General features: G+C 42.5%; 1 protein-coding gene across 7 annotated transcripts in view; it reads left to right on the forward strand.

Moving 5' to 3' along the window:
* Mast4 (microtubule associated serine/threonine kinase family member 4) overlaps nucleotides 1–27,869 on the forward strand; it is a 593,693-nt gene that overhangs the window by 70,678 nt on the left and 495,146 nt on the right. The window lies entirely within an intron of this gene.

Below are 27,869 nucleotides of genomic sequence, written 5' to 3' on the forward strand. Positions count from 1 at the left end.
CTCTTCACTCCATGCCTCAGTTTCTGGAATGGGCCCCACCACTAAGTGAATAGTCAAGAAGAATTGATTTTTTTTTTTCTGTTTCTTTTTCTCTTTTCTTATTTGGTTCTCCAGTAAGTGACAGTTGTGCTTCCTATTGGTGCTCTCAAAATGTAAATCCTTTACATTTATTCATCCCAGATTAAACACTTTGAGGACCAGCTCCATCCTTTGTCAACAGTAAGATAAGTTTGTAAGAGAATTTCATCCCAATTGGTGATTTGCTTTCCCCCCTCATGCTTAGAATATTGGATTGCATATTTTGTTGAATCCTGTTTGCCAGATATTAAGGGAAATCTTCCCCTTGAATGTCAAGGAAGAAGCCACCCAATTCACCCAGTGAATTGGCCCATGGCTCTGCACCACAAGCCAGACCACAGGTTGGAATCAAGGTTTGCGATTTAAGGAATTGCAAAGGAGGAATTAGAATTATAAACTTTACATCTGGCACTACATTCTTCACTTGGGAAAGAATATCCATGGTCAGGAAACTTAAGTGTAGTAGTTAACTCCGGTTTTTAGTGGAGTTTTGTACAGATTTTATTTCCCTCTGAGCAAGTCTTACTTGGAACCTCTTTGAGCGTTTCTTCCTCTGCTTAATTACCAGCTTATGCATTTGATTCTCCTTGCTTGAAGCAAATACACAAGCTGTTTGTAACCCCATCTCCCAGGTTATCTCCCTGCTTTTTTGGAAAGGGATAAGAACATGGCTTTTCTGCCTGGGTTGGTAACTTGAGTACATGGCAATATCAACCTTCACTGTCAACTTGATGGGCTATGGAATCACTTAACACACACACCTCTGGGTTTGTCTGTGTGGAAGTTTCTAGTGAGGCGTACCTGATGTGAGAAGCCTTCCTGAGAATGTGGATCTGTGAGAGGGACACAGAGTACACAGCCATGTAAGGAATGGCTGGAGGGGTGGAGGAGTGATGCCATGCTAGAAATTGGTTCTAGGATGAAAGGACATTGTCACCAAAGTGAAATTTTTCTACTGTTGTGGGAAATATTTAAAAAAAATGCAAGTTCCTGTGCTACACCCAGCTAGTCTCAGCTCCAGCAGTCTCACTGGCCAGTTCTGATCTTGTGGAGACTCTGACTCAGAGCTCCAAAAATCTCTCCACCCAGCTCACTAAGTTCCCACTGGCCGGTCACAACCATGCCAGCCCCATGCTTCAAATCCCCCACAGGCTTTGTGGTGCACATCTGGCAAACCCAGGCTTTGCCACAGCCATACCTTTCTCTCTGGGACCCAGTTGAACTGCCTTGTGAAGGAAAATACCACACAAACTTAGTTCAGAAACAATGGTAATTCAGTCGCTGGGCGCAACAACTATAAACCTAATCTTGTAAGCCATATTAAATCTAAAACCTCTGGTGATGAATTCTGGCGGATCTGCCATAGGTACCAGGAGACACTAGTAGCTACATCTTGTCCTCTCAAACTCTCTCCTGCTTCCTCTCTTCCTCCATCCAACCCGGAAGTCACGCCTACTCGCCCAGTGATTGGTCCCTTTATTCATTCAGGGGAAGGTTCACAAGAAGTCACCTGAGTATGTGACTCATTCCTTGGTCCAGACAACCCCTCCTGGGAAAGAGGAATTAACATCAAAATACAGGCCAGGGCCATCCACAACACTCCACACATGCAGGGTCTAGTTCTGTGTTAAAGATGGACACTAACAGCCCTGGTCCCAAGGTGTTATGACATCTAAATGCCAATTCATGCCAAACACTTGGCACAGTGCATGGTACCGGGTAAACACTAAAATGTTTACTACACCGTTTTTATAATTTTGTAAGGGGACCCACAGGACATCAGATTTGCTGTGTGAGGAAAACTGTCAAATGCAGTTTGGCCTTTGAATTTTTATTTCTTTTTATGTGTGTGAGCATTTGTCTGAACACGCACATCTATACAATGTACAAGCCCAGTCCCCTCAGAGGCCAAAGGAAAGCACCAGGTCCTCTGGGGCTGGAGTTATAGATGGCTGTGATCTGCCATGTGGGTCCTGGGAATGGAACCCCGTCCTTTGCAAGAGCAGTAAATGGTCTTAATTGCTGAGCCATCGCTCCAGACCTCATACATAGTTTGTTTAATAATTAAGGGTGGCACAAAGAATCTGAAGGAATAGTGAATCTGATGGACACAGTGCTTGTGTGTGTGTGTGTGTGGGGGGGGCTGGGAACAATGAAAGTTAGCAGAGCATCCTTGCTGGAGTGGAGGAATACAGAGCTAGAGAAATCTACCTCTCAGAGGAAAACAAACATATCCATCACAAACAAACATACATATACACCCCCCAAAAAAACCCCACACATTCATCACAACACAGTCATACATACACCCCAAAACACATCCACCACAAACATACACACATAGATTCACATATCCTAAATAAAAATAAAATATAAACAGCCCTCCAGAAATGTCTAAAAGAGGGATCATAGTAACTGAAAACACAGCACCCACAGTGCATATTTCTTGTTCTAAACCCCGTGCTACTGTGTGTGTGATAGTTCTGTTGGAGAAAGAATGTTGAACAGCCTGAGATGCACAGCATCCATCACATCTCAGACTTTGATTTCAGGAAAGTTGGTTTTAAAGAGAAAGAAATTACCTCTTCTGCCTTCTCAAAATGTCTGAATGGGATGCTGCCTGGCAACTCATCAAGGGAGGGCTTTAGGTCATTGGGAGATTGTGGATGCCTGGCTTCTTCTTCTTCTTCTTCTTCCTGCTGCCCATGGAATGGGTGGTTTTATTCTGCCAGATGTTCTTTGGCGTGATCTCTTGCCTACCAGAAATCTAAAGTCATGGAGCTGGTTGATCCTGAACCGTCCTCTAGAAAACTGAAGGGAAAGGATTGTCACAAATGTTTTCTTCTGATGAGGGGAATGTGAGCTTCCAGTGACTAGTGTGGGTTGCAGCATGGATAAAGCATGCATGGGGCTGTTTGCTGTATGATCAGAGTTGGGGATGGTGGCTACAGGATGGGGTCTGGGGTGATGACCTAAAGGAATGGAAGAGTGAGCATTGCATCTCTCTCTCTCTCTCTCTCTCTCTCTCTCTCTCTCTCTCTCGTGTGTGTGTGTGTGTGTGTGTGTGTGTGTGTGTGTTAGCTCCCCTGGACTGAGCAGATGAAGGGTGAGGCAAGCAGAATGGAGGATGGCTAGCATCTGGAAAAGTGAGAGCATCACAAATCTTGGGGCTCAGCTGAAGTGGATATTTGCAGTGCATCTCTGTGGTTCCTTCCCTGGGAAGATGAAACTTCCAGGAACCTAGCTAGAACAATGGGAGGCGCAGAAGGAGCAATTGGCTTTCAACTTGGGTCACTCAAGTTCAGCACTCAGAAGGTGACATTCCATTTGAGCCTTGAATGCGGAATTGGGAGTGTGCCAGGAGAAATAGGGACACAGTACCTTCCAGATGTGAGCTTGGATGTCTGTCCAGCACTGAGAGAGTGGGTAAGCCGAGGTGAGATGAGGTTGGGAAGCCAGGTTGCTGAGGGACTAGCCAGGGCTTCCTAATGCCACTGCTCAAGCTTTGGTAGCTTACACTGCAGAACTGGGGTGAGTCCCAGGGACGGTGTCATAATTAATTTCCTGTACTACGTGAGTCTATTATAGATCATGGTAGTCTCATGTGTCCTCATCTTACTTAACAGGAAATAAAGGAATAAATGTTTCAAGGTCAAGCAGAGATAACTCTTGGAGTTGCTGATATTTTGGAGTTACTAATAGTGCTTGTTGTTTTTTGGTTGTAGGAAACAATTCAAGTATTATTTAACATATTTGGGATAATTTGCTGTAATTTTTCTCATGTCTAATCTTTGATTTGCTTTTCTCATTGGTAGATCATTTGCTCTATAGTTTCTTATAAGTCAGGATTTGAAAGCCAATTATGTCAACTGACGAACACTAACTGTATTATCATGCTTCAGGTAAAACTAAGTTAGTCTGCATGGTAGTTTTGTCTGGAGATTGATTTTTTCCGAGTAGTTAGGTTCAGTTGATGGCATATACTATTAGAAATAGGTCCTTATTTCATCCAGGATTCCAGCTGCCTGTCTCATGACTACTGTGCTGTAACTGCCTTATAAAGACAAGGGCAGAACATATTCTAAAAAAAGGCCAAGAGCTGATGTTTCATGGTCAGTTAGTGAAAAGAAACAGGGTTTTGCGTTTTGGTATTTTATAATTAAATCTTCGAGATAAAGACAGTACTTGCAAACATTTTAGCAGATTAGAAATACTACTCTTACACTGTAGCTTGTCTGGGCGTTCTCCGGTTGTTCTTAAAGCATTGATTATTAATAGTGTTTCCTTTCATTGAAGGGTGTGCTGATTGATAAAGAAGTTATTTTGTCCAATTACTCATTCACAGGTCTATGTCCCTGATACAACTTCTACTACTTTGCGTGTTATTGTGTAAATTTTGAGCAGATACATTTTTACAAATTTATTATCCTGGTAAGAATGGCATGATGCTTGGTGGTTAAAGTGTTTTCTGAATCATTCTGTATTTTTCATTGCTGCTCTGTTCATTAGGATTGCATTTAGCTAAAACCCAACAGTAGTGGCTTCAACTCGAAGGAATTGACCTGCTGTCCTTAGCAAGAGATCTTGACCTGGTGGACTGTTTCTTGGAGGAGGTCTATCATTTACACCACCTTTTGTCTCATTTTTAAAAAAATCTCCCTGGTGCACATCCAGGCCTTTCCTCTATATTCCCATAAGAAGGCAAAGGAGGCATGGAAAGGCAAAATGGTCACTTGTGAGCTAAATGTTTTCTTTTGGAGAGAACTCCCCAAGACTCAAGTAGTAACTTTCTGAGCATTCCGTTGGTCAGAGCTGAATCCCAAGGCAGTGTTAATGTGTTAGACAAGGAAGAAGGGGCTATAAAGGGCATTTTATTTGTAGGTGTCCATTGTGTCTATAAAACACTGGGTTGTTTGCTGTAGAAGTAAGGTCTTAGGGGTTTTCTTTGAAGAGTCAACCTCTGTCTTACCACAGCAAATATTCATAGCTGAGGCAGACCTATGAGAAGCTAAAGTGAGCTTTCTCCAGCAAGGAGCAGTGGCCTTGATACATATTCAAGTTGGTTTTCCCCTTAATTTAATCCTGAAAATGAAGCTAATTGATTCACCAACTTTCCAAGGGTGTGTGTTCTGTTAACGTAGATTTTGTTAAGAACACCCAACTCTTTAAGTTATTTATGTAATTAAAATTTGGGAAAAGTGCCGTTTGGTTTATAAAAACACCTTGTCAGTATCTTACATCGGAAAACTTTAACCTCTCCCATTTCTAGCCAAAGTAGATACTGAACCAAATGTGCACAGATATTTGAATTCTTTCACATTCCTTTAAATGTCTAGATTTTGTTTAATCTAAGCCATATTGCATAGTATGTAGCATCTGGTCTGCTCTCAGTCCAAAGCATGTTCAACTGATGAGAAGATGAGATGAAGTATGGTTTACTTTTACACTGTACATGACACTGGGTATGTGAGGCTTGCCCTGATCAAATTGTGTCCATGCACAGCCCCCCTCACCCCGTCGGAAAATCTTCCCCACAATACTGACAGCAGGGAATAGTTTCTTTGCTTTGTGAGTTCGAAGGTTTATTAATTGGAGAACAGCCTTCCTTACCCTCTTATCCCCCAGTCAAAATTTATTCACCCTGCATGTCCCATGGACAGTTACTTTAATGTATACCTTTCTTATTTGAATACTTCTGTCCAAAGAGTGTTTGGATGTTATCTATATATCATACTCCATATTTTATATTGCATTACTTATATATACATGTTTATAAACATGTATATATTCATGTTTGCATTGTGTGGCTTTTGTATTCATTTTATTAGCATAAACAAGTAGTCATTTATAGAATACTGTATCTTGAATTTTTACGAGCATACTTTTAAAACTTGTATCTCCATCGTCACACCATACATAAAATGTATGAAATGGAAAAGTCTATCTATTCAAATTTGTCTCTGCAGAGAAGACTTAAGAAGAATTATAATGTCAAAGTTAAAACTTGCCATTGTAGTTATTGACTTTGGTGTTTTCCTTAAAAAATAAGAATAAATACACTGCACTGGAATTTGGGGAATCTAATGTTGGGCAGAGTGGCGTGGGAATTCAATGTTGTGTTGACTTACACTAGACTAAATTTTGTTGGTGGAGGGGAGGAAGAAAGTCTCGAGAAGGTCACTATTTCCTTTTGTACTTACTTGGATTCTTGTGAGTGTCTAGGATTGGGTGGGTAAAGCCCACTCACTTATTGAAAGGAACAAACTTGAGAACATAAGGCTCCTTCTTGGGGTGTCTACATGTTATAGAGAAGAAAGTTTCTGTTTGTGCTTTACTTTTCTGTTATGGTAAACAAAATAAATGATAAACTACATGGGAAGGTGGGGGTGGGGTAGGGTGCAGTGAGGGTGGCGTGGGAGTGGCCTTGGAAAGAAACTTAAGACCAGTGAAAAGATTCAATGACTGCACCTCTGGACTCAATGGATTCAGATTCTTTGCTTTAGAGGGAATGTGTCCCAGTGTCCTGAGAAATCCTGTAGATGGAATTGCTTAACCTAACAGCCAGTGGTCCTTGAGAACCAGAGAGTGAAGCATTAGTCATGGCTAGTTTTCAAAGAGGCTGAGAGGTGGGTTCTGCTGTGGTGATAAGGACTCTGGGCTGAATTCTAAACCAAGTCAGTGTTGAGACTGTTATCAGTCAGAGTCCTTGGTTGTCAAAACAGAAACTATCTCTGGGTGTTAGGATATTTTGACTAGAAATGCAGAGAGTCAGTCCTAGGCTCTCAGGGAAGCTGCAGAGCTTAGAAGATGCCAGCCCATGCCCAGGAAATGGGGTCTCTTCTCATTGGCATTCGCTTCTGTTATTGACTCTACCAGATTACCTATGGCCTTCCTCTAAATCCAGAGGCTTTGAAAAACATGACCGTTTGCTGAGCTCATGCTCCTTGGCCTTGGGAAGGCCATGCATATTTTTAGATTCCTTCTTTCTTCCCTAATAGAAGGTGAAGATCTCACATCCCCACAACATCTATCCCATAGGCATAGGAAGGGTACACAAATACTAGATACTTGGAGGAGTGAGCGATGTTCATTGCAGTGGTCATATGGAAGGAAGAGATTTCCATGGGGAGCCAGTATTGTTAACTATAGCCATTCATAACAGGCGAAACTTACCCTCAATTAAAAGATGAAACAAAATTATTATTTTTAATAGTAGAAAGACCAAGTCTCACATACGAGTCACAACTATATTGAGGTTGGGTACTAGTACTGTATGGGATGTCTTTAGGCATGTAAAGGACGGAAGACTGACTCCTTAATGAATTGACTGGCACTATCAGGAGAGGGTTCATCTAATCTGCTTTTGAAATTAAGCAGGAACAGTTAGTGAGTGTGCTGATAAGAAGAATTATGATCCAACAAGATCTCTGGGAAAGGGAACAAAGAGCAGAATTCAACAGGACACAACTCAATATGATATAACTTTTACATCTTGTTCTGATAAAATCTAGATGCATCTTTAAGATGAATAAAGAGACAGCCACTTAGCAATAGCATGTGTAAAGATTCCTTTCACATTTCAATCATTTAAATAGATGAAAGCCTGGCATAAGAGCCAATAGCCTGAAACGCTAATGGTCATTATACATGCTAATGGAAATAAAGTGACCATCACAAGAGACACATCTGCCCTCTTCCACTCTGCATAGCTTGGGTGACATGTTAAATAATCCATTAATTTGGCCACACTCAGGAAGGCTATTTGGGATAGAGTGACCAAGGTGCAGGTACATGTGAAAGCATGATGCATGAGGGCTGTAAAAGCAGTGAGTTGTTTCATCGAGAACTAGGAGGTGTGGGTGGCAGCTGTCTAGGAATACAGGCAGGTACCAGAGGTAGAAGTGTGGCTAGTGGCATAACCATGGAGTGAAGAGCTAGAAGCAGTGGATGGATGTCAAATGCAAAGGAAGGGGATTTGAGTATCAAGGGGCCATTGCATATGAAGGGAAGACCCATGTCACTTGTGACCACTAACTAGTGTGACCAGCTAGTCCGTCAGGGAGGCTTAAACATTTCACAAGCATTTATTTTTTTCCCATATTATTTCATGGGTCTTCAGGACCCTTGAATGGCAGACGATGTTCCCCAAGGCTCTTTTTCCCCGTCAGCAGGCTATTGAAAATTTTAATATCTGCACGAGGCTTGTGAAACACTCGGAGGGGTTTTCAGACCCGGGAATATTAATTCATCATAAAGCTGTACTGGAATGCCTTAATAAAGAGCAACATGAGACAATAAATATTTGATTTGAAGAGATGGGATCATAAACCAATCATCCAGGCGCTTGCTGCAGAGAAAGACTTTGCTTAATTGGCGCTAGGCTGCCATAACACAAGTGGTCTCTTCTTAGGAGGTGAGTAACCACCCTCTCCCTGCAACACACACACACACACACACACACACACATACACACACACACTGAAGGTATTTTATTTTAAGCTTATTTAATCTTAAGGTGTTACAATTTTCTTGCTTATCAAATTATAAAGGTATTCGTTAGGGGAACTTAGTTTGCTGTAGCCCTTGAGAAGTCTCTTTTGTACTTTAAAAAAATATAAAGAAGTTGTAAAATAATGGTTCTGTCAAGAAAATTACATATTGATCTGTCCTTCCATAGTGGGATTTGGGCTAACAGGTCCGATGTTGGGTTACGGTGTTCATAAAACACATCCCGTTTTGAAGGTCATCTAAGAGAGGACGTCACGCTTTCAGCCTGTATCACTGTCACCCTGCTTATTGGACATTTATAGAGTGCCTTCTGGAGCCATTATTCCAGCTGAGGAGACGATGGGCCCAAACACACAGTATGGAAATTAAAAGTTTAAAAAGTGGTGCTTTCAAGGTTTTTGGCCTTTACGATGCAAACAAGTCCAAGTGTCTTCCCCAGCAATCGTATTTATTGAGAGAAATTAGCATAAAAGTAGTTAGCTTGCAGCATGATTTGAAAATTACAGCCTTGTAAAGGATCCCCAAGTTACAACAGCTGGAAGCATGCAGTCACCAGAAAATGCATTGTAAAAGTCTGTGCTGGTCTCGGGACTCATTTCATTCCTTTGGCATTTCTCTTCCTCACTCTCTGGTGTGTCTTTGAGCTTATTGTTCTGGGATAATGAAAGACCAGCTGAGGGTAAACACTGCCATCCAGCCATTTTGGGTTTGTTCAGAGTTTATTCACTTGTTCATTTATTTAAAACCACCAAAAAAAATTTTTTTTTCCCACAAAACCAAAACTGATCAGGTACATTTGTTGAGCACCAACTGCGTCGAATAACAGTGATTTTTTTTTTTAAGGTGCCACTCGCATAGTTCTGGGACTGATAGGAGAGATGGAAAAATACAATAAAATATGTTATACCAGCCATGAAAAGCTTGCGATGTTCAGAGCAAAAAGTGTGCATTTGGGGAGATGATCTCATAGAATTGATGATTGAGCCCAGTCTGGACAATGTATAGAAATAGCCAGGCCCATGGCTGAGAGAGGCTGGGGTAGGGTGGGGTGCCGGCGATATACCTGGGACACCTGTAGGTGGAACTTCAAGGAAGGGTTCTTGTGTTCTATCAGAATTAAAGAACTATGCAGTATCCCTGGGGACTATTTTTCTGGTGGTGTGTATTAGCTGGCCACATGCCTTTAATCCAGCACTGGGGAGGTAGAAGTGGGTCTATCTCTGTGAGTTTGAGGCAGCCTGGTCTACAAAGAGAGTTCCAGGACAGCCAGTGCTATTATATAGAGAAATATATATAATATTTCTGTCTCAGAAAACCAACCAACCAACCAACCAGACAAACAAACAATTAAAAAAAAAAACCATTTAGGGTAAGGTATTACTATCTTGTCTCAGGATTCTGGGGTATGAGGTTTAAAAAAACATGACAAAGGGTCTTCTGGTAAGGGCCCCTCAAGCCTGTTTCTACCCTAATATGATTGACATGAGACTTGGGAGATTAAACTTTGGGTTGAGTTTGGGGATGAAGCATATCTGATCTAGAGCAAGGTGGGAACAGGTCTACCTGACTGTGAAGTCCAGCCTTTCAGAATTAACTTTCATAGGAAGTGGGGAAGAGTGAAGGCTCTAATGCTGGTGAGAGCTAGGAGATGAGATGTTTAGAGAGTCTGTGCTGTCCCAACATGGAAAGACTTGGAGCATATTATGCTGAGTGAAATATATTGGTTATAGAAAAGACAGACGCCGCATGACGGCACTACACAGCACCTACAAAGCTACACTAAGGCAGTGACAACGGTGGTTGTCAATGACCAGGGTCGACAGAGATGCGTCAAGCAGTTCTGTGGACTACTGTAGAGCAAAGAGACTACAGTTAATTATGTAAAAATGGAAATTAATAAATAGATCCCCAGTGAATGTTCTCAGCACAAAGAGATAAGTATATGAGGTAGTAGGATCGTGTGCATGATTAAGCCATTATAAAATATACACACCTAGAGAGTATTTGGGCCATAAATACAGTTTTTGTGTTTTGCCAGCAAGTGTTCATGATGGTTTTCATTGTAACTTCCTTTTGGTGTTGAGTGTTGAACCCAGGGTCTCATTATGACAATATATAAAAAAATACTTTGGCTCATATTCCCCAATTTCTCCCTATAGTCGACCTCTTCTGCTGGTCCTGTTCCTCTTTCCAAATTATACCTCTTCTATTTCACATCTTATGTACATGTTTTTAGGAAGCCTACATCACAAACACAAGAGTTTGTCTCCTTATCCTGGAATCATGTGAACAAGGGGGAATTCACCCCAGGAGAGGCCCTGACAACTGGCCAGAGGATCCACACCACCCAGATCTAGTCTAGTGAATCAGTTAAACTGGGCTTATGTAAAGGAGCACCGGTGAAAGATACCCGTATGGGAATCCATACCACCTAAGAGTCTCCATCCCCCAGAATTATTAACCAATACTTACATGTCACTGGGGACGTGATACGTACACATTCCTACCTTATGCACACCAACACTGTGTGTCTTCGTCTTTTTCCATGAGGGAGTATTAGTAGGTCCAATCTTGTCCAAGTCTGGTGTGGTAATCACAACTGCTCCCATTTCAAGCCTTTCCATGCCTGGAGGAAGGTGTTCTGCAACAGAGAGAAAATGGATTTGCCTTTTTATCTCTGGCTTAGTTCTCTTAATATGATCTCCAGTTTAATCCATTTTTCTGCAAATGGTATTACGTAATTTTATTTTCTGTGGCTGAATAAAACTCTCTCTCTCTCTCTCTCTCTCTCTCTCTCTCTCTCTCTCTCTCTCTCTGTGTGTGTGTGTGTGTGTGTGTGTACCCTGCCTATGTAGCCTTTCCTGGCCTGAACCTCTTCTATGTAGACCAGGCTGACCTTGAACTCAAACGTGTGTGCACTTATGCTTGGCATACAGAAATTTTCTTTATCAATTAATTTGTTGATGGGAGTCAAGGCTGATCCCATTATTTGGCTGTCATAAGTAGTACTGCAGCAAACATGGCTGCACAGATATCTACTAGCTGATGTAGGTTCCCTGGTCCCTAGGAGTGGGTCGTTCTGATTTCTGTGGTGGCTGTACTAAATTATATTCTCACCAGCAGAGTAAAGGATCCTTTCTCACTAGCAGTTACAGTTTTTCTTGATGACATCCATTCTGACTGATGTGAGATTCAATCTGACTGTAGTTTTGGTTTGGACTTCCCTGCTAAGAATGTGGGAACGTATTTAAAAATACATTTATTGGCCATTGTACTTCCTTTGAAAGTTTTCTCTTCAATTTACCTGCACATTTATTGAGTGAATGATTTTTGGTGGTAAGTTTTCACAAATTATTTCTCTGGTGTGTAGTAGGCAAAGATTCCTTTATACCTCAATAAAACTTGGAAGAAGAAAGGCTTACTTTGACCTTGAAGCCAGGGGGAAATGCTGTAAGACCAGAGTCAGAGATCTTGTGATAGTTCAGCAGAGAGATAAGGACAGATTAAAGATGTATCAGGGGTTGGCAAGGACTGGGTAGAGCTAAGTCATCTTTTGAAGATAGAGTTGATCAAGTGTAGCAATCAGTTGGATAACTCCTCGTCTTCTGTAGGAATCTGCGGCACCTTGTGTTTAGGGCCGTGTTTCAGAGGCGTTGCTGTGGGCAGGTCTGGGTGTCCAGAGGCTTTTTTGTTCCTTCATTAGCAGAGGACTAGAAATTTTGACCTGCCTGTTGCAGATTGTGCTGGAGACCCCTCCTCTTCATTGCCAGACCCACATTTCATTACCACTCTGTAAGTTCTGTAGTTCTGGCATCACTGCCAGGTTTTCTTCTCTCACCAAAGATGCTGAGAGGAAGAAGGAGCAGGCTTCTCAGTTGGGGTCCAGGCTCAAGCTCTCTAGTTTTGGAGTGGCAATTAACTGTGCTTCTGAGCACACCCACTTCCTCCATGTCCTCTGGAGCAGACACGTATGTGCAGATCTCCCTCTAACCTTGACCCTGTTGGTTTGACAGAATTCATCACCTTCCATAGAATGTATGCTGATTCCTAAGTTCAGTGTAGAAGTAGTCTTAATTCTAAATTTAACAGCAATATTACTTAACATATTATTTATCCATTATGCCTGAGTTTACAGTCTCTGATGTAAATTGGCTCCTTATATCTCCTTGTAATAAACATGCACCATATTTCTTGCTTAAGGAAGACAGGACAACCCACATCCTAGACAGAGGTGTGAGCTTTAATGGAATGGGAGCTAGTGGTATAGGCCTGCAACAGGGCACCTAAGATGGAGGGTAAGCTCGGGAGAGGCTGGGAATATGCTTGCTCTGAACCAGTGTTCCTTGAACGTTATCAGTCCCCGGCTCCTCTCCTACTGGAAGTACATACTAAATCGAGGTAGAATTCTGTTGACTTTCCTTTTCTTGCAGGACTCAAAGGTTTGTAATCTAATTTATTTGGTTGTCTTGGAAGAAAATAAAGGCTGAGGGAAGCTGCGCCTGCCAAACCCAAGCCTGTGCTGTCACTCATTGTCTCCCTGACTCCCTTTGTCCTCCAGGGTCCCTCCTAACCTCATTGGCAGTCCCCTCCACTCCTCCTGCTACTGCTCCCTCCCCCAGTAATTAAAGAGGGAATGAGAATGTCAATTTAACTTCTCTCTGAGACCTGGAGCTAACCACAGATCTTACTTTAGGGCACGGCCTTTCCCCTCTAGCTCCTTGAAGTCCCCTATTAATTCACATGCTTTATTTACTGAACAAACGAGCCCAGATTTCAGAGGGAACGGTGAGTAAGAGCCACAATTCTTAGAGGGTGGGCAGGGAAGAGGCTCTTTGTATGCTGCTGCTCTGTCAGAAGCAGTTTGTCCATTTTCCTCAAAAAGGGCAAGCCTAGTGTAGAGTAAAGGCAGGACCAATGTCCTGGTGGTGTCGACACAAGTTCTTTGCACACATAATCTGCCAGGGTCCTTCTCTTGACTTGTAGTAAGGACATCTGAAGAGTCCAAAAGCTAGAAGTCTCCAACTCAGCCTTTCCTTTCCTTTTGTAACGGCCCATGAGCACGCGTCCAAGAGGCTCACTCCATGGGTTCCTGAAACAGAACTAGATCCTTCGTGGGGTTTATTAGAGAAAGCATGCTTCCCAGGGCAGTGTTTCTTAGTGACCCCTCATGATTTCTGTTCTCCTCACTTGGGAGGAATAGACCTAGAAAGGCAAAAATGACCCACCCCAGGCCCTGTAATTTCGGAGCAACTGAATTACCACTTAAATTCAGACCTCCCAGCCAATGTAGGCTAGCTGTCCTAGATGCCTGGAAAGGTGACTTTGACCTAGCACAGCCACCTGCATCAGAGCACCTGGGGCCCACGACAGAACAGTGGTAGCTGGGTGATCAGTGACCTGCATTTCCAGCAAGCTCTTCCCGTGTCTTGTCACCACACTGACATTTGAAATCTGCTGACGGAAATCCACAGGATTAACTTGTGTTCTGCCCTTGTTTCACCACAGCCATCCTGAGTGCGCTTCCTTGGCCCTAATTGCTTTCTGTTTGTGCTTCTCATGCTAAAAGGCACAACCTGGCTGCAAAGAAAAGTCTGGAGGCTCCATGACAGTGACAGTGACAGTGGAGGCAGTTAGTGCCAAGCTACAGTCCTCTCCTCTGTCCTCCTACACTGCCTCTTCATGGAAGGAGAGCGACAAAACTTATTTTCAGCTGTCACTGCTTTGTCAAGAAGCTATCTTCTCGCTGACATTGGCTTCTCAGAATTGCTTTACTGTTGTTAACTCAACTTAGAGTTATTTGGGGCAATTGAGTGGTATTGAAGTTTAGTTAATAGTGACTCAGAAGTAACAGGAAAACTGGACAGCTGGACAGTATGTCATGTGTGAGGTTGTGTGTGTGTGATGGGGGGTGGGGGTGGGACGGGAGAGACCTACTTTGTGTCAACAGGTGTCAAGGCTTCAGACAATTAAATACACTTCACATTTGTCCTCTGACCCACTTCCTATTTAAGGGTGTCTGGCTTCACATGTCAGCCACCACTCCCTGTGGTGATTCTTAAGATCAAAGGTTAAAAGACTGGCCTTTATTTAGGTCAGGATAACCAGAAGTAAGTTAACAGTGTGTCAAGACTACAATGTTCCTTCCTGCTGGGCTCTTCCACTGTGGGGGATACTCAGGTTGGTTTTATCAATGTTTCTCTCCAAATCCCATATGCAGTTTAAGTGACTTCTGGTTGGGTGTTCTTGAAAATCAGTTCGAGGAATGGTGTAGATTTTGAACATGTTCACGTGTGGTCCTGGTGCTGATCTCAGTGAATTCCGTCAAAGACAAGCTAAAAAATAAAGGCAGGTTCAGATTCGTGGGTCTTGTGGAGGCTGATTTGCTGGGAACTGGACGTCTATCTGAGTGACTGGTTATACTGGAAACGGAGCACGAGAGTGGGCACTGTCTTCAGGGATTTCTGGGTTACATAAGTCAGCCTAAAGGCTTTTTAGGGTAGATCACACTGACAGTCAGGAGGTGTTGAGTACAATGAATTACTACTGCCCCAGAGAAGGTGCCACTGGTAGTAGTCACCTGAGGGGGCAAAAGGGGATGGGAACAAATCCTGTGTCAGCCAGATAAGACCATCTGTGTCTGTTTCTAAAAAGGCCAATCTTTGAAGAGGTCACTTTGTATATTCCGGGTTGTTCTTTGGCTATTCTTTTGGGAGGCAATAATAGGGAATCCTGGATAGAATGGAGTGTGGGGATGTTACAGTAAATCTCCAAACCCAGGAAGCCCGTGCAAAAACACACAACTCAGTTACAAGATTTATCAGCTGCATGCTTAGATTGGGCAAATGTACCACTCTTTCCCTTCCACTGCCCAATCACAGGCTCTAACCTTTATTCGACCAGTTCAAATGGGGAGAAGGTTCACATGAAGTCACCTGAGAATGTGATCCACTCCTCATTGGAGCAGCCCCACTGGAGGAAGCAGAATTAACATCAGAATACAAACAGCACCAAGGCAACCCACAACATGGGGGAGTGGACGGTGGAATCTAGAAGAAGAGGGAACAAGGAGAAGAGATGAGATTTCTTTCTTCCCAGGGTTTACCTGGACCAGCAAACAGGACTCTGAGCTCTAAAAGCAGGGCTGACTGACTTCTCACCCAGCAGCAGCTACCTCACTGGCTCAAAACACAAGATGCCCCTTTGCAACAGCCTTATTAGAATCCTTTTGGCTGCCACTTAAGAATAAATTATTTAACTTGTACCCATTTGATAGTGTGAAATTTGAAGGTTAGATGCTTCTGTAGGCACTGGCACTACATGGACTATCCAACAAGCTGTTATTTGTCCACCTTTAACTGGCATAAAGGCTAGTAGGTTGCCATGAGTTATGATCGATGAGTGTCTCCAAGGTGACTTCATAGGCACCCTGGCACCTCTGGGCCAGATCCCCATGAGCAGCGTACATAACTAAGGATCACATTCCAGATGGGGGCGGTTAGCATGCCAGGGGCATTAGTAGTTACATGTTCTGGGTTGATTGCCTGAAACTGGAATTCGGTTTGCCCCTCTGCAAGCTAGACCTTGTAGGCTCTCCTTTTCAGCTCTCATTTCAAGTGCCGAGGCTACTAGTAGACCAAGGCTAATTATGAGTGCTCCCCTCGGCAAAGTGAAGTGGGTTAAAGTATCTGTAGATCTTCCCATTTGTCAGACACACAGGTAATATCTTCATGACAGAAGAACCAAGGTGGAGGGTTGGGGATGGAGCTGAGAAGAGAAACACTGTGCCTCCCAAGTGGTACATGGCGCCAGAGCACCTGGGTCTCAGGAAGATTTTTACCCTCCTTGCTTAGCTGTTTGCTTTTGTTCCTATAGTAAGCACCCGGGACTGAGTAATTGATAAAGAATAGAAGGTCTGGAGGCTGGGAAGATGACACATGGTTGAAGTCTGTTGAAGGCCTCCATTTTGTGTCCTGATATTTCAAAGAATGTCCCATGGTGACACAGGTGTGCTGCCTTGGGCCTCTTTTCTCCTTTATAAAGCCATTTATGCCGCTGTAGGGCCACCACCCTCATGACCTCAGATAATCCTGATGGCTTCCCAAGACCCCGCTTTCAAACTTAAGATAGAATGTGGGGGTTAAATTTCCAACATGTGAATGGAGGTGCACACATGGAAGCCTTAGCAGTTTTGGAGAAAAGGTGTTTTGGCAAGCATTAAGTGTAGCCGTGTTTGCAGTGTTGGGAGTCCATCTCTGCCTGTGCTTCTTTATTCATGTAGCAGTATGTTTTCTAAAGATATATAGGAAGCAGAAGACATGTTTAAGGAAGGGCCAGTGGGCCATGCTTCATATTCTGGGGAAAGCTGAGGTAGTGTTGTCTCGGCAGAGACTTTGAGAATCTTTCTATCAGAAGAGGATTCAGGTCTAAAGTGGTTCCTAATGGCTATGTAGAACACTCGCCTAGAGCACATGGAGGCCACCAGCAAAGCTGGAAGACGGGGAGGAGTTTGTTGTACAACCATGGAGATGGGAAGATGTTGTCGCTTCTTATCTTCTAACTATACCAGGAGCTTTTCTTTCCTCTTTTTTATGTTCTTTTTCTCAAAGAGCACTAGTTAATAATTCACACCCAGTAACCAATTAAGTAGAAATTTCATTTGAAGCGACAGAGGGTTCAATTAAACGTGTTTAGAAATCAGGTGCATAAATTGCTTTGGAAGGAATTTAAATATTTACATACATATATGCATTGTGAATGTAGTTGTAGGTGTGTTTATATGTTTTATACATATACATTTGCCTATGAATCAGGGTTGAGATTTGCCCAGAGAACTACCCGTGCCAGTCACATGCCCAATTAGTCATGCATATGAAATGTAACACTTGCTTTGTCAGTGAGAAGCAGAGTGACTTTCAATAGCATCCCAAGGTTCCCGGGAAGAGTAAGGATTAGGGTTTACAATAGAAGAACTAGGGGAAAAGTTTAGAGGGAAGGTTGCTTTCTTGGTTGGGAAATATTGCAGTCTGGCAGGATGGCCCATGCCTACAGTCAGCATCTTAGGAGGTCCTGGCAAGAGGAGTGCTTCACGCAGGAATTTAAGTCCTGTCTGGGTTACAGCAAGACCATCTCTAAAAACAAACAACCTACCAGTGGTAAGAAGAAATGTGCCATAGTGAGCAAGCAAGCCATTGGTCAGTTAATGGTATTTACCTAGCATGCGCTTCTCTCTAAGCTACCATAGGCTCTTGCAGGAGGTTACAAGGGATGAGGCTGCCCACTAAGAGTCTAATAAGCTTCCCAAGGTTAAGAACAAGAAAGAGTGGGTATGAGTTCTTACCAAAGGAATTGGGGTCAGAATAGTTCTGCAAAGATGATATGGCGAATTATAAAGGATCAGATTATATAGACTAGAGCCAGAAGAAGGCCACCATCATTAAGAAGTACAACATTAAATTGTTGCTTTAATAAAGACAAACATAACTGTTGACTTGACTGTCTAGGAAGAAAGAACATCCAGGAGAGTGTTCCTCTCAGCTTTCCTAATGCTGGGACCCTTTAATACAGTTCCTCATGTTTTGGTGATCCGCAACCATAAAATTATGTCGTTGCTACTTCATAACTGTAATTTTGTTGCTATTATGAATCATAATGTAAATATCTAATATGCAGCTTCCAAAAGGGTTGTGTCCCACAGGATGAGAACCACTGCTCTATGAACGAGTGGTGGTGGAAGGGGCTCATAGAAGGAGCTAGAATAACTATATCTTTGTCCTTTGATTTGTCTTGGAAAGATAAGGGGAGAGAGATCTTATTTGGTGTCCTCTGCTCTCAAAAGAGAGGAATATTTTCTTTCTTTCTTTCTTTCTTTCTTTCTTTCTTTCTTTCTTTCTTTCTTTCTTGCTTTCTTGCTTTCTTGCTTTCTTGCTTTCTTGCTTTCTTGCTTTCTTGCTTTCTTGCTTTCTTGCTTTCTTGCTTTCTTTCTTCCTTCCTTCCTTCCTTCCTTCCTTCTTTCCTTCTTTCTTTCTTTCTTTTAATTAGGTATTTATTTCATTTACATTTCCAATGCTATCCCAAAAGTCCCCCACACGCTCCCCCACCTACTCCCCCACCCACCCACTCTCACTTCTTGGCCCTGGTGTTCTCCTATACTGAGGCATATAAAGCTTGCACGACCAATGGGCCTCTCTTTCCTCTGATGGCCGACTAGGCCATCTTCTGATACATATGCAGCTAGAGGCACGAGCTCCGGGGGGTACTGGTTAGTTCATATTGTTGTTCCACCTATAGGGTTGCAGATCCTTTTAGCTCCTTGGTTACTTTCTCTAGGTCCTCCATTGGGGGCCCTGTGATCCATCCAGTAGCTGACTGTGAGCATCCACTTCTGTGTTTGCTAGGGCCCGGCATAGTCTCACAAGAGACAGCTCTATCTGGGTCTTTTCAGCAAAATCTTGCTAGTGTATGCAATGGTGTCAGCGTTTGGAAGCTGATTATGGGATGGATCATATTTTCTACTGAAGTTACCTTCAAAGGAAAGAGTCTTACTGATTCTATTACACGGCAGAGGTTAAAATGAAAGACTGGGGGGGGGGGGTCAGGCTGCCTAGCTGAAACTCTCCTGTCTGATAATCACTTTGTGACTTTAATAGTGTTAACTTCTATGAGCCTCAGTTTCTCTCTCAGTAAAGGGAGCATAGTTTCATTGTTTGACTCGTGGCTATAAGATCTATGAATGCTGAGAACAGCATCTGGCATGGTAATCTGTGTTCGGCCAGTGTTAACCATTAACAGTTAGTACTCCCAGTACTGTTATTACAGCTCGGTATGCTTTGGGTACTGAAGATGCTCATAGGCACAAGGAAAGGCTTTCTGAGTAAATAAATCGGAGCCCTAACATTTACTAATGTGGAGATTTAAGTCTTGAATAAACATTGTCATGTAACTGAACGTATTTTAATAAGCCTTAAAGAAGAGCCCCCTGTTTCTGTTTTTCTGTTAGCTCCTCCTTCCTAAGGAGAGCGATTTGTCCCTGGTAGCTCTCTGCTCCTTTGATACTCTTAAGGGAGCACATGTCATAGTTGTAAAAATCCCAGTCGGATAAGCAACTCCTCTTATTTCTCTCCTGCCCTCTGCTTCTTACGCTTCTTATTCTCCTGTTTTCTCTTTTTCACTCCGTCCCTGACTGCCTCACCACTCGCCCTGCCTTGTAATGGTTCATGAACTCTGTGGGGTGGGCTTTATAGTTTATATGTTTGATATCACCACATATCTAATTTATTGAATTATATGTAGAATGGATTTAAGCAAAATTCAAAAATATAGTCATTACATTTCAGCCTTACCCAGCTAAGCTTTTTTCCTTTTATTTCTAGAAGTTTTTGCATCATTTGTTATTTGTAGACCCAAATGCAAAGTTTTAAAAAATGTAGTTTTAAATACTCAAGTAGGAACCCTAATTTCAGTTAGCTGTCGAGAGTCACAACCTTTTTGTTGGCAGTAATGATCATTTTTTAAAGGACAGACTAGATTTAAAAAGGTAGTGCTTTTTCTCTCGTCTTCCGTGACCTCTGGCTCTTACAGTCTTCCATGCCTCTTCCTCGAGGGTCCCTGGGGCTGGCTAGGGAGGGTTTGATAGAGATGTCCATTTGTGGCTGAACATTCCAGAGACACTCACTCTCTGCACTTGGGCCTGTTGTGAGTTTTTGGGTTAACCACTTCTATATCACAAAGAGACTTCTCTGATAAAGTCCAAGAGTTGCGCCAATCTATAAATAGAGAGATACAGATTTAGAGGGCAGTTTGAAACTATGTCCATTTGGCAAAATAATAGCAGTTGGCTTACCCCTGGGGGCTATGAGCTTCCCAACTCTGAGTTCTTGGCCAGATTAATGGTATCAGGTATGCCTTTCCTCCTGTGGAACAGACCTTAAAGTCAATCAGAGAACAGTGCATTACCTTACAATATTCACACCACTATTGCACCCAAGGGCATATCTCGCTCGCTATGCCTGTTGTTACTGTAGTGCATCGGGTTCACATCTGGGCAAAACCACGTTGACTTTCTCCCAGCAGCCTGCATACCACTTACCAGTACTGGAAAGCCAGATGGGCAGGAAGAAGCTTCCGGTCCAGTGTTGACCTTGCTTTCTTATGTCCTGCAGCCAGAGTATGTGGTGTCTTCAGCAGTAGGGTTTTCATATCAAGTTCTGATGGGTGAACAAGAGCAAGGAGAATAGCCTGCATTGTTTTAGAGATCTCTGGGACACTTCTAACCAACAAATCAAGGGGAGGTGTCCCACAACAGACACAGGGCTTTTTACTTGGCAATGTACGGCTTCTGTAGGAACATTTCCCTTGTAGGGCAACTCCAGTTAAGCTCTTTCATATGAATTTTCATAAGGAGGAGAGGGAAGCATTGTCTATGGGCATGACAGGACAGCTGGACTCATGAACTTGAAGCAGCTTGTGGTCGACTGTATCGAGCCATCAACACTTCAGCATGGAGTGGGGAGGGGCTTACACAGTCCCATTTCTAGCTCAGGAGCCATTGACAGTTGGTGGCGTCTGAGGGAGGACAGTCAGCTTTCTTTGAGGGTGGCACCTGGTAGATCAATGGTGGTCCATTGGATGGCCCCACACTCATAAATGTTTTGGTAGCACAAACTGGAGTGGGTAGGTTACTAAAGAAAACGGAAGACATAGGAGGATATGGGAAAGTAGGGAGTGGGTCTAGGAGGAGGTGGGGGTGAATATAGTCAAAATATATTCTATATATGTATGGAGCTCTTAATTAATTAAAATAGCATATTTAAAAAACTGTTAACATTGGAGGCCAGCAAGATGACTCAGTGGTACTTGTCACCAGGTCTGATGACCTAAGTCAGTTCAATTCCTGGAAACTACATTGTGGAAGGAGAGAACTGATTGCCACAAGTTGTTCTCTGACCCTCACAGAGGGACCATGAAGTAAATGTGTGTGTGTGTGTGTGTATAAAAATTTGAAAAGTAAAAAGCACGTGACACAGACACTGATCCTAAGTTGAGCTAATGTTTTGCCTGAAGCTGCTGTGGGCCTTTTCTAAGTGCACAGGAGTAGCACACAGTGACAGCTTGTGATTAGGTAGTTGTAGAAGTATCTAAGTAATGTATGCAGGAGAAATATTTAACAACAACATATTCTCTGTTGAATAAACTTGTTCTTGGTGTGTGCACACAAATGCAGCATGGCCCAGCATTCAGGTAAGGACATGCGAGCTTTTAGGTTCTGCTTCTTAGCTCCCTTTCTACTGGGCTTGGCTACCTCTTGCCTTGCAGTGTATGCCAGTAAACCAAAAGGGATGCTATACTTCTCAGGATGGTTCTCTGATGCTGGCGGCTTGGCAGTGATTTGACATGTCCACACATTTGGGTATACACCAATATTTGGTAGGAGTGCTCTAGAAACCATGCCTCCAACAGCCTTGTCGTGTTTTAGTTTTGGTCAAGGTTTCAGACCAAGTTTAGATGATCTGAGCCTTACCTTGGCAAGCTGTTTTCCAACATTTCCAATGTGGATCTTTGACTTCTGTAGAAATTGAACATCTGCTGATGCCTGGGACCCTAAACTATAAGGAGAGGGGGAGAAGAATGGTTGCTTGGTACCTCTTACTCTGTTTTCTTAGATTAGACATGAGCCTGTGTTCCCAGAAGCCTTCTGGTTGCAGATAGAGGCTATCATTTGTAGTTGAGGAGGAGGTACACGTGGTTGCTGTGTTGGGGGAAGACTCACTTAGGGGGAATGACTGTCAAGTAAGCTGGGTTATTTCAGGACAGACAGTGAGGGTGACATTCACCTCGATACTTACCTGGACAACAGCCAAGTACAGAAGGCTGCTGCTTGGACCAAGACTGACCACTAACTGAGACCAGTGAGATGTCTCATGGTGACTCTTACAGGATGGTGAAAGTAGGAGGAAAGGTTTGTGATTTTAGTGAAAAATCTTCCTTTTACACTCATATCCTTGTGTGTCATCATCCACCATGGACCCACCAACTCCAGCGGACCTGCCAGATCGGATGGAGGAAAGCCCATGAGGCTTCAACCATGTGTAATGAATGATTGACAACAGAGGAAGGCTGGGAAGGGGAGAGGTGGCCTTGCCTGGGGAAGAATATACACATCAATTGGTTGTCTAATGCCAAACTGTCAGCTCTGAAAACATACAAGTAACATTGTACATATTTAGCGGGTTTTATTTAATAATATCATGTATATACATATATGTATACCATAATAACTATTTTTTTTTAAATAGGGGGCCATGGATTTGAAGGAGAGCAGGGAGGGGTATATGGGAGGGCTTGGAGGGAGGAAAGGTAAGGGAAACTAATTAATTATATTTCATTACAAATAATTACATTATAAAAATAATAACCCAAATAAATAGGTGATGCATGGATACATACATGCACACATACATAGAAGAGTAGGACTGCCAAATGGCCTTTTCTGAAGCATTTCAGGATGTACTCTGTCCTTGGAAAAAGTTTTAAGAGCTGCATCTTCTGGTCTTTAAGTAAGTGTCTTAAGTAAGTGTCTTCAGCGTTGGGAACTGTACACAGCTGCTCCTGTTGTATTTTAAGCTTTGCGGAAGTGGAAACAGTTGGTTTCTTTGATCTCTGGGAACACCCATCATCACTGTGGAGACTACTAATTGCCACTTAGCACTCTTTTCTTCATGCTCTCCCGCCTCACCTTGCTTTACCATCCTAACTTTGGTCTCCTGGGAAATACTCTCAGTACTTAAAAGAGGGACCAGGGCAGTGTTTACTCTAGCCAGGGCTCCTTCATTTCCGTGAGGAGCAGGGATGGGCTTGGTTTCTGTGGAGTCCACCCTGTGGAACTGAGCCCTGTGCAGGACACCATGCCTTCATCTTCTCTTGCTACCTGGGCATCCTGGCTCTTCATCTCTTTAGTTGCTCCATTTCTTCCCAGGTGGTCAACTTCTTTCACACTGTGTTCCTTCCTACATCTGTACCAGCTCTGTCTTCCTGGTTCAGTTTGCCATGGTACCTGGTTGTTGTTTGGTTCACCTTGATCCAGTGTCTCCCAAGCTATTTGGACTTCTGAGCCTTCTTGTTGCCCGGGGAATGCAGGCAACCTTGGGGTAAGTCTACTCCTGAGGTTGACGAATAACTTCTCCAGTGACTGCATAACTTGGTTCTGCATTTCTGACTACAGTTGACAGGCATTAAAGTGCAACAGGGCCTGTGAATGTACTAAGCTATATGGAACTTTTCCCATGGAGAGTCTAAGTGTTGCAAGAGGGCAATGGGCTTCCAGATCATGTTTTCTAGAGCCCCCTGATGAATACCATAGAGGTTTTCGACTTTGGCTCTCTCACATAGATTTTCAGTCTCACCTGGAATTGACTTCCTCTCCTGGGAAGCAGTGCATGTGACATGGATAGCTTAGAACCTTTCCTTCACATTAACTACCATTAGTAATAACTGTTCTGTATGAGGTGCTAGAACACTCTGGATGACTCTAACTACATTTTTGGTATCCCCACCTTACTGGACATGCCACTTTCAAGGAGTTGTTTTGCTTTTTTAATGTTTTCTAACTAGTTTTCCTCATAGAATCTCCAGTTAATGACCATAGAGATATTTGAATATTGGAATATTTAGTGCTGCTGTGTCTTAAATATTTATACAACTCTGAGATCTTAGGAGATTAGTTTTTATGTTGCACTTACCAACAAAGCAAAACAAGACAAAAAAACAAACAAAAACAAAAACAAAAAACAACCCCAACTTCATACCATTACTGAGAAATTGTATGCTTCTTTCTTTTAAAAAACATGTTAGCTTCTAGTCTTGAGCACTATTTTCTCCCTCCCTTTTCCCCTTGTCTATGTCCCACAGGATCTATGTGACCCAAGCTGGCCCCTGGTCTTGAACTACTAAACTTCCCACCTAAGCCTCCCATCACTTATAGCTGAGTTCTACTTACTAAACTGTAAGCTATCAACTTTCAGAGGATTTCAACCTCCCTTCCTTTCCTTTCTTTTAAATATTACAGTGTTCTGAGTGACCCCCCCCCCCCCCGCTTCTCTCTCTTGACTAAGTTATGGTCACTTCTTCCAAGCCATGACAGTATCAACAATCTGTGGGCTTTATATAGTTTTTCTTCATTCTGAAAGAAGAAAGCAGTTCTTTAAGGACCTCAGTATCTCTTTGGGAGTTTGGGGGAGTGATTTTTATGAAAGTCAGAGCGATAGGATCTTTGATAGAGGTGTTGTACCCCCTTCACTATTTTCTCCTGCAGTTCAAGAGGTATGAATGTGGTTCTTTAGTGATAACAACCTGATGCTCGACATAGTCTTACTTCCTCAGATACTCATTGTCTTAGTTAGGATTTCATTGCTGTGAACAGGCACCATGACTAAGGCAACTCTTATAAAAATAACATTTAATTGGGGCTGGCTTACAGGTTCAGAGGTTTAGTCCATTATCATCAAGGCAGGAGCATGACAGCATCTAGGTGGGCATGGTATAGCAGGAGCTGAGAGTTCTACATCTTCATCCAAAGGCAAATAGGAAAAGACTAACTTCCAGGGAGCCAGGATGAGGGTATTAAAGCCCATGCCCACAGTGACACACCTACTTCAACATGGCCACACCTCCAAATAGTATCTCTCCCTGGGCTAGGCATATTCAAACAACCACACTCATCCTGGGGTCAGGAGTCGTCATAGGAAAGCTTAGCGGATACAGATGTTTATTCTATTGCACTAATGGTGGCTATCTCTTATTTATTTTTCCTCATTTACCCTTATTTGTGGTAACAATGGTGAATGTCTAAGCTGATAATTTTATTGATTAATATACTTTAGTATATTAGTATATATACTTTGAATCACACTCCTAAAAATTTGTGTGTGTACATATAAATTACAAGCATTTAATTACAAGCATAGAATTTGTTTAGTGAAGAATGTACTTGTGCGCACTTAGGCTTCTCATTACCACTCCTACTCTGCATGTCCTCAGTCACCTCTGTTGGTTGATTCTGTTCAAGCTCTTTTGATAGATCTGTTTTCGAGAGCTTTCTTTTCGAGCTCTTTTGAGCTATGCAGGTTAGACCTGTTTTGCAGAACAGACCATTCCCTGATGTCATTCCTGGTGTTTCTTTGTGTAATAGAGGTGGGTCATCAGAACTCAGGTAGATTTTTGCTCTCAGGCAGTGAACTGATTAAAGTCTTTGGGCAGACATTCTAATATAACAGTGAACTTGCTTGTATTCTGTTCATCCCCTTCTGATTTTCCCCTTTCTTCTGTAGTAAGCATTCCAGTCCGCTTTGTAGTAGTTTGGTGGCAGCAATCCAACAGCTAAGAAGAGATTGTTAAAGAATCATGCTAATGAAATGAATATGAAAGAGTATTACAAGAACCACATGAATGAATGCAAAGCTTTCTTTGGGGTTTCACTTCATCAAACACTTTCAGAAGAACCCTAACACTGAATGACTATGCAGTAGAGAGATTACTGTGAGATTTGTCTTGCCATATTGTTCTTGGAAATGAGTTCGAAGACCTCTGTTGTGCATTGTGAAGCTCCCAGCCAAAGCTGATCATCTCTGCTGTCTTTAGTTACTGTTCTCTTGCTGTAAAAAGACACCATGAGCAAGGAAAGCATTCAACTAGAGGCTTGCTTACAGTTTCCGAGAGTTAGTTTATTGTCATCATGGTGGGAAGCAGGTGGGCAAGTGCATGAGAAATAGCTGAGAGCTCCATCCTGATCCAAAGGTAGCAGGCAGAGAGAGAGTGACACTGGTCCTGACATGAGCTTTTGAAATCTCATAGCCCACCCCCATGGACACATTTTCTCCATCAAGAACACACCTACTCCATCAAGGCCATACCTCTTAATCCTTCCCAAACAATTCATCAGTTGGGGGGGGGGGACTAACCATGTAAATATATGGGGGCCGTTCTCATTCAAAACCTCACACTTGTTCATAAATTTTACATTATAGTTTGCTTTCAATAAGCAATTAAAGATTGGTCATACTCATCAGAATCATAAATGTTGATGACATATAATCTTTCAAGGCAAACGAACACAAGTCAAAATAGATTTTTTTTATGTGTGAAGGTTTCATGTGTAATGAAAGTTACAGAACAAAGCCATTATTTTCCATATTTTTTTTATAAATTCAATCTTTTCAAGAAAGCCTGGATTTAAAAATGAAAATGTTGAATAGGCAAATATGTTTAATTTTTCTCTCTCTACTAGAAGGATATGAGGGAATTGCACTTGCCATAATCAGTAACAAGATGATCAAATGTGCTTTTAGATAATTATTTAATGCTATTACAAGACATAGTTCTCTCTGTGCTGGCCCTGGTTCTGGAGTTTTAAATTTAGACTAGAGAGATCTGTGAGCAAAGCAACAGTCTAGAAAGCTCTCCTGAAGCTAGAGCATCCTTATCCAAGGCTGTAGTGATCACTAAAAGTAAACAAAACAACTGAAAGCCAAACAACACCAAAAAATACAACATGTGGAATTTGCTTGAATTCCGAAGCATGGAAAGATAAGGTTTAGAAGGTAGATAAAGTATTTTAGGTAAGGGACATTATATATACATGCACAAGGAGGGTGTGCATCAAACTCTGTTGGCTTAGAGTGGAAACTTTATAGAGGTTATAACAAGTTCAGGTTGAAAGGTATTTAGGAGTTTGATCTTTATGCCACATGAAGATGGTTGGTCATTCATCTGCCATCTATCTATCTATCTATTCATGTAACCTGAACCCATAGTTACTACATGCTAGCTGTGTGCTCTATCTCTAAGCAATTTTTCTACCCCTGCTGTTGGTTTTTGACATAGACCAAGCAGCAGAGACATGAAGAACTACATTGAGGGGTATAAAGCCCAGGACCCACTTGAATGTCTTGAATATGAAGTTCTAGGACTGGACCAATGAGCTTGGATGAATTAAGGAAGTTCCAAGTGGTTCTGTGAGTGATTGGTTTGAGAGCTAGGCTGCAGGCATGGTGGGTGCTGGTGGAGAAGTGCTAGGAGCCTGTCCTTCAGTGCTTCCTGCAGGCAGCCATCCCTCTCTCTTCTCTTTTAGATGATTACCCTGGAGGGTAATTCCCTTCTCTTCTTACTTGACAGCCATGAGTCTCTTCCTTCTATCCTTTCTAAAATTCCACTGGTCTCCCAAGCCCTTACTATCAGGCCCTAACATGCACTTTAGACCTTGGTCAGCTCCAAATTCCAAGGCACATTCAGCA

Source organism: Mus caroli, unplaced genomic scaffold (genome assembly GCF_978045245.1).
Source record: "Mus caroli unplaced genomic scaffold, Mus_caroli_1 scaffold_15, whole genome shotgun sequence".
NCBI lineage: Eukaryota > Metazoa > Chordata > Mammalia > Rodentia > Muridae > Mus > Mus caroli.